The sequence below is a fragment of the Panthera leo genome, chromosome B3 (genome assembly GCF_018350215.1).
Source record: "Panthera leo isolate Ple1 chromosome B3, P.leo_Ple1_pat1.1, whole genome shotgun sequence".
In the NCBI taxonomy this organism is placed as follows: domain Eukaryota; kingdom Metazoa; phylum Chordata; class Mammalia; order Carnivora; family Felidae; genus Panthera; species Panthera leo.
Genome location: NC_056684.1, coordinates 131,115,595 through 131,122,644, shown reverse-complemented (window position 1 = coordinate 131,122,644; position 7,050 = coordinate 131,115,595). Strand labels below are relative to the sequence as shown.

Sequence of the window (7,050 nt, the reverse complement as noted above, 5' to 3'; positions counted from 1 at the left end):
CTCTTCTCTTCCTTTTATAACATTGAGTAACTTTTAAAAAAGGTCACCCTGACAATTACAGGAAGTTTACAGACTTTTCACATGTGAGGATATTTTCCTTTATCTTAATTCTTAGGTTCTTGTCCAGCTGGGCAGGTCCAAGGTTTTGCTTCTGGCTATGGTTGTCTGGGACAACAGAAAGAATATCCTTCAAGGGCAAGCACAATCTTTCACGTAGGTGACAGAAGTTGGCTTCCTACCTGTCATAGAGTTGTTGTTGTGTGGTTTGACCCCCATCCTGTCGCTGGGACTGTGATTCGTTGCTGGATTCTCAGGTTCTGCACTTTTTTCAGGGAATCTGCTGTTTCCTGTAAGCAGTCACTGCAGAGGAAGTATATGTTTTTGCTAAAATTTCCCCTTTTGGCCGTTTGCTCTTTCCTCAAAGCTTGCAAATTGAGAAGGCAGAGGAATTGTAAATGAGTTCTGAATTTGGGCCAAGTGGAATCCAAATCCAGACACCATGGAGCTTCTGTGATTCTTCCATAAATAACTTTCCCTTTCTGGTATGGTAGAATGTTCCCTCAACTGGAAGGACAAGTCATGTGGGCCTCAGTGTCCACTGTGGTCTGAGAGTGTGGGGTATGATCTCTTGTAACCTTGATGAGCTATGGTGTAAGGGTATCTGAGCATACCTGTATACTTTTATCTATTTTATTTAAGTAGATATTACAAAGGAATGGGCATCTTTGATAGGTTCAAGAGTAGGTGCAAATACTTCATTAGAAAGGAAGTAAATGTATCCTCCCTAGGCATCCTTAATTCATGTATGTCCTGTAATCATATAACACTAGAAATTAGGAACAAAGGAGTCTTGTTACTGTGACCTGTTGAATGAATCTGCCCTGTGGTTTATAATTGCATTTTTAGTGTTGAATGCAGAGAGAGTCTAGTTACTGGTTTCCTAATGCCTTCAGCAGGCATTAATCAACTACAGAGGCATTGGCAATATAATCTCCTTTTCTCCTCCTGAAAACCCTTCCTCTTTTTCCCAACATTTTGGATTCCAAGAGAAAGTAGTTTGAAAAAAATCAATGGCTCTGTTTTAGTTTTGTTCTGGTTCTGTTTCTGGAGTGGTTTTGGTACCTGGTTTTCCTTTGGTTTCAATATGGTGAGAATATGGAATCTAATTTTTTTTTTTTAGCCCTTTTAGCTTCTGGAAGGACCTGGGATATGCCCTCTACTATATGTCACTTCCTGTCTCTCTTGTGCTCTCTTCCCTTTTCCTTCCACATTTTGCTGAATATTCAGGGCATGAAAGTACTGGAATTCCTTCATAATATACCCTGGTCAGGGGTGAGCTCTTTACCACCACGTTAAATTTTGCTTACGTTGGACCACCATCAGGCAAATTTGACTTTAGTGAGTTTTTTCAATCAATAGGACCCAGAAGATGCCAAGGCCAGAATGGTCAAGGTTCTTGCTATCCAAAATATAGACCATGGTCCAGTCACGTCGGGGACATTGTGTAGGAGTTCCTTAGAAATCCCCAATCCTAACCCCAGCCCAGACCTAAGAATATGCATTTTATGAATATATATATACTCAGGTGATTCATACACATGTTAAAGCACAGAAAGTGCTGACTGAGATGGCATGTTAGAAACCCATTGGCCCAGATAGCATTTTTTTTCTTTCACCCTGTCTGATTCATGACTGCCAGAGTTAGTCTGCTTCAGAGCCTGTTGGTCTTTGGTTTTTGTTTTTTTTTAGTTCAGAGAGGGAGAGAAATGGGGACCATTGGAAATCTGTTGAAGGACAACAGAAAGCCCTCTTGGAGGTACTGGAATTATGGGAATTTGTCCCATCTGCTTGGTGTCCCAGTCTGCCATCTTGCTGCCAATCTCTTGTGAAGTGCTTGGATGTCACTCCATTCTGAGAAAAGAAAAACATGTAGGTAGAAAAAATATATGACAGCTCTGGCTTCCATCCTAAGATTTATAGATGCCAAATGCAGCCTAAGAATGGTAATTACCAATGGGTTTTCAGGATATGAAGGATAAACCTGTTTTGATAACTCTTATTAATTACATATTAGCACATTCATTTTGGACAGCAGTGTCGGGAAACTATTAAGAGAAATAACATTAGTGTGTTTTGTGGCATTCTGGCTATAGGCAGGACATTATCTGTCTGTGGTCTCCTCCTGAGGCTTGGGTAAGTGATGACCTGGGATGGAACTAGAACAGTCTTTCAGCAAGAAGCCTTTCTCTTCTGTACTGCACTGTAATGTGGTGTGATGCACTGATTGTGACGCTTATGATTCAGAGGGTGAGGACACAGTGATCCGTCTCTTAAATGAAACCCACATCACTTTGGTGGCCATAAACTCAGATAGTCTTTGTTAGTGACTAAGTGTTTGGGGGTATGTGAACACATACAAAAACCTTGGATTGAATATTTTGAACGATCATTTGTCATCCTTTTGAAACATCCATGTTCATTTCATGGGCATCCATCACTCCCCTCTCCACTCCAGGTTGATGAGTTGAATTACGTGCAAATATACCTGGATTCTTTGTCTCTCAGAGACATGTTCCCTCAAATGCCCACACTGGCAGTAATGGGGGACTGGTAACAGGTTTAAATCAATGAGGGACTTCTTTTATCTCTCTCTATTGTCAAATTGCTTACAAAGAGAAGGGCAAAAGACTGAGGAATCTCCACAAATCAAAATTACAAACCTCAGGTCTTATCACACATACTTACACAATTTCAAGAAAGAACAGTTCTTCATTAGTTTAAAAACACATGCTCAATATTAAATTTGAGTAGCATCAGGGGGAAGAAAAGTAACAAAACACCTGCAGTCATGTCTGTGCAAAAATAATATAGTTTAGTTTATATTTAGCTTCTCCCTCTCCCAGATTTATCTACAAATACATATAACGCATATAATATTTATATTGTTTTTAAAAATTTTTTGTTAATGTTTTTTTTTTGAGAGAGACAGAGACAGAGCACAAGTGGGCGAGGGGCAGAGAGACATAGAATCTGAAGCGGGCTCTGAGCTGTCAGCACAGAGCCTGACGTGGGGCTCGAACCCACGAACTGTGAGATTATGACTTGAGCCAAAGTCAGATGCTTAACTGACTGAGCCACCCAGGTGCCCCTATATTGTTTTAATAAAAATGTTACCATGGTAACATACTTTGCCTGCCTTTGCATTTAGCAATGCATTACATTTTCTCACATTAATAAATACCCTTTGCTATGATGTTTCATGGCTGCACCCTATGCAGTTTAGATTTCTCCAAGAAATGGGGATAACAATAGGTATGGGTCTAATTAAAATGAGGAACAAGAAGAGAAAAAAAGCCTCTTAGTCCCAGGAGCATTGCATTTCACTAAATTCATTTCTCCTGGGAAATCATATGACTGAATGGCAATTTGGTTTCTTGTTTTTGTAACTTGTTATGACTACACATGTAAAGTTGCATACACTTGACTCCATCTATCATTTTTGGAAATGATTTGGGGCTCCAGACGTTTTCTTGTTACCAAGATTCTCAGATGTCTCAACCTCCATCTGCTTTCCATCTGCTTCTTGAAGTACCTGATGGATGCATATGCAAAGTCTAAATTATGTAAGTTGATACGGAGTAGGGAGACAAACTAGCTGAGGAGAAAAAGCATTCGTTCTTCCCTATCTCGGTTTGTAAAAATGAGCCGCCCTTCTTGTTGCCCGCGTTTATTTTGGACGATGGCTTATATAGGTGATCTGAAAGTTTGCGACTTTATGACTTTTAGGATATGCCAGATAACCTTCCAGAAGCAGAGCTGGTATCATGAATCTCCCCAGCTGGACACACGAATGTGGTTGCTAACTTCCCAGTGGAGAACTTCAAAGTACATGGCCCGGCACATCATGACCCCACCCCTGTCCGCTCTTATTTCATGATGCTTCCCTACAATAATCTTGCAATCCATGGGTCCATTCATAACGGGGAGACTAGCTCCTATGGGTCTGGGGAAATCCTTGACAGGCTTCCTCCTCCAATAGGACCCTCCTTCTTTTTTCTTCCCCTTGTAAATCCCACCCATCCTTACTCAAGATTCAGTCCTCCGTGTAGTCATGCAGCCTTCTGGACTTCCCAGCTCATGAAGCTTACTGCCACAAGTGGGAGTCTCTTGGCTGGTATTCCTCAGAGGCTTGATTGCGTGTTTATCTGTGCATACTTGGTTATATGCCTATGTGTAGGGACACATCCCCAAGAAGAGCAATAACCTTTTTCCATGTACAAGTCAGATTTCCCGTAAGTTGACAAAAAAAAAAAAAAAGCTTTAGAATATATTTCTTTTGCTTTTCACAGAAGCCACTTAAAAGCCTCACAAATCACACTGAAGTCATAAAGGTGGGAATGGATTCTACATCTTTTGAATCGGCCATGGCTGGCCACAAAATGAATTAGAATCTCCGTGTTTTCTCTCTCTTGTCCTCAGAAAGACTTGTACCCTTCGCTTCAACTGTAGTCTCCAATCACAATGAAAATGTAATAGGATGCATGTGGGCAGGCAGAAAGGGAATAAGGCACAAAATATGGCAATAGTGTGAGCTGATGAAGAAAGAAACCAGATTCAGAAACATGGAGCTGGAAGCAAAAGTCTCCTCTTCTCCTATCCCTCCTTCCCTCCTCTCTCTCCTTGATTTTCTATAATATATGCTCAACACTACTTTGTAGTTACTTAAGCCATATATAATTTTACATGCCTCTTAAATTTTTGTGGGTGTCTTTGGAAACAATTTGTGTAGGGGCAAATTTGCCCATGAGTATTTCATAACCCAGTGTAAATCTGCAGAGCTAAACTGTAAGACTCTAATAAACAGGGCCATGCTATTTATTTCCTAGTGTTCCCAGTAGTGCCTGGTACTGAGTCCTTATGCAAAGTAGCTGCCCAGTGTAATGGACTAACATACCTAACCTGTATGTAGAACATACCTATATGTCCTGCCAGACGCAAACCTATAAAGGACCACACACTTCCATAAGGAATTTCTGCCTTCTTTGGGAAAGGTGGGCATAGGGGCAGTTAATTGGGAAACCTTACTAGCAGAGGCTCCCTTATAAGAGCGGGAACATAGGGCCATTCCCCCCCCCCCCCCCCCCCCCCCGCCCCGGCAACCCTGTCAAGTCTTGTGGTGGTGCTTGCTATGGGTAGGATGGGGAATAGCTCTTGACAAGATGAATGGATTGTCCTATATGGATGGATGGCTAGGGCCTCTATACTCTAAGGGAGTGAGGGAGGAGGGAATTAATGTTGAGAGCATAGACAATCACTATAGATAATGGAGGAAGAGAAGAATCCAGAGGCCCAGTCAAGAAAACTAGAGGCCCTTTGGGTTTAGGGAGAGGGAAATTCTTTTCTGTCTTCCAAGTGTTGACAACCTCAAACTCTCCCCTTCTTGTGAGCACCGGTATTCAGTGGGTGTAAGAAATTAGTATCTGCATTTGAGATGCTCCCTACCTCCTGTATCCAGGCCTCTGCTGGCGGCCTTCCCCTCTAGCAGAGCACTTGGGGTCCTCTCCTTACTGCTTCCTCCTCACCCCTTTTCTTAATGGACAGTACTTGCCGATAACTATTTCTGTGAGTGTGAATCGCTCTCCAGCTGTACTTTCCCCCATGCAAATGCAGACAGATAATAAACGTTGGGAATAAAAGAGAGCTTCCTATTTCTCTGGTGTACTCTTCTGATCTTAGAGATGTACAGAGACGCCCCAACGTCACATCTAATAGCGGTACTTCCGGGGGTGGGGGCAAGGCCAGACCTCCTTCCCTACTGCCTGAACACATTGGAGCAAGAGCTGTTCAAGTGGGGTTTTCTGGACTCACAATGGACCAAAGTACAGGCAGATGGTTAACCGTGGTTAACCTGCTGACTTTGACAACATGGGCATCATCTGAATCATCCAGACGTCAGTTTACCCAAATTATTTGGAATGCTCTCCACTCAAAGCTTTAGGTGGGGGACACCTACGCTTCTATTCCCTCCAGAAACTCTTCCTGGTTAAAAGGAGTCAGAAAAATTGCCTCTCCCTTATTTTCTGAAGGTCATGGGATTGGTGTTACAGAGAACAACTACGGACATGTGTTCTCCACTCCCCTAAAATGTGAACCTGACGGCTAGTAGCGGAGTTCCTGATCTTCACATGGCTTCTAAAGCAGCAAGTGGTGCTTCTGGCTGCTGCTTTCCCCTGTGGGTCTCCATCATCTTTGGGGTCAGCTCTTTGCTCCCGGGCCTAGTTGGCAGCCTGTCCTAGGCCTTGCCCCTGCCTGGAGCCCCAGCCTCCCAGCTTCCCGCTGTCCCTTGGGTTCCCGGGCTTCCGCCTTAGGACAGATAGGAACTCCACAAGGACGGACACTTGTTTCATTTTCATACCCACCTGGGCCCAAGAAAAAGCCAGTGTTCAATTAGTACTTGCAGACTTGACTTACTTGCGCTCCCTGCACAGAGCATTTCCTTTCTGATGTTAATTTGTGACATGTTCACCTAAGACAAACCCAGTCCAGGATTCCTCCATTGTGTGATTGGTTGACTTACACAGTTTCACTCTCCCAGTTTTCACGACCTCTTAAATTTCTCAAGGTGGCACAAAGGTCTAAAGCTGTGTTCCCCCTTGGCCCGCCAGAAGGCTTACTGCCAGATGATTAAAGAAAGGATTTGGTATTTTGGTGAACTCACTCTCCTTCCAGGAGGAGATACTGATCCAGCTCAGCTGAGACAGACAAAGCCTCACGGTGGCTTGAAGCCAGGAAACTCCACTGACATCAGAACTCATGGGGTCCCAAGCGTTATAGGACGTATTGCTGGATGTTGACACCCACACCTTCCCATTTGCTAGAAGATAAGGAGGTCTGGAGTCATCTGCTTACACTGGTATCCAAGGGTGGAGGTGAATGTGACATTGTGGACACAAAAAGAGAAAAGCAAAGCTGATTCCTACCCACTCTCTCCCCCAAATTAAGAAATGATGCTCATGTCAAAGGATAAAGGGAAGCAGTCTGGACAGCTGA

At 43.2% G+C, this 7,050-nt stretch overlaps 1 protein-coding gene across 1 annotated transcript in view; it reads right to left on the bottom strand.

The window, feature by feature from the left end:
* Positions 1-284: 284 nt before the first annotated feature.
* Positions 285-7,050, bottom strand: part of GPR65 (G protein-coupled receptor 65) — a 127,051-nt gene continuing 120,285 nt past the window's right edge. Inside the window, exon 4 of the transcript XR_006203995.1 lies at positions 285-360. The gene's annotated coding sequence lies outside the window, so the exon portion shown is untranslated. The remainder of the gene's footprint in view (positions 361-7,050) is intronic.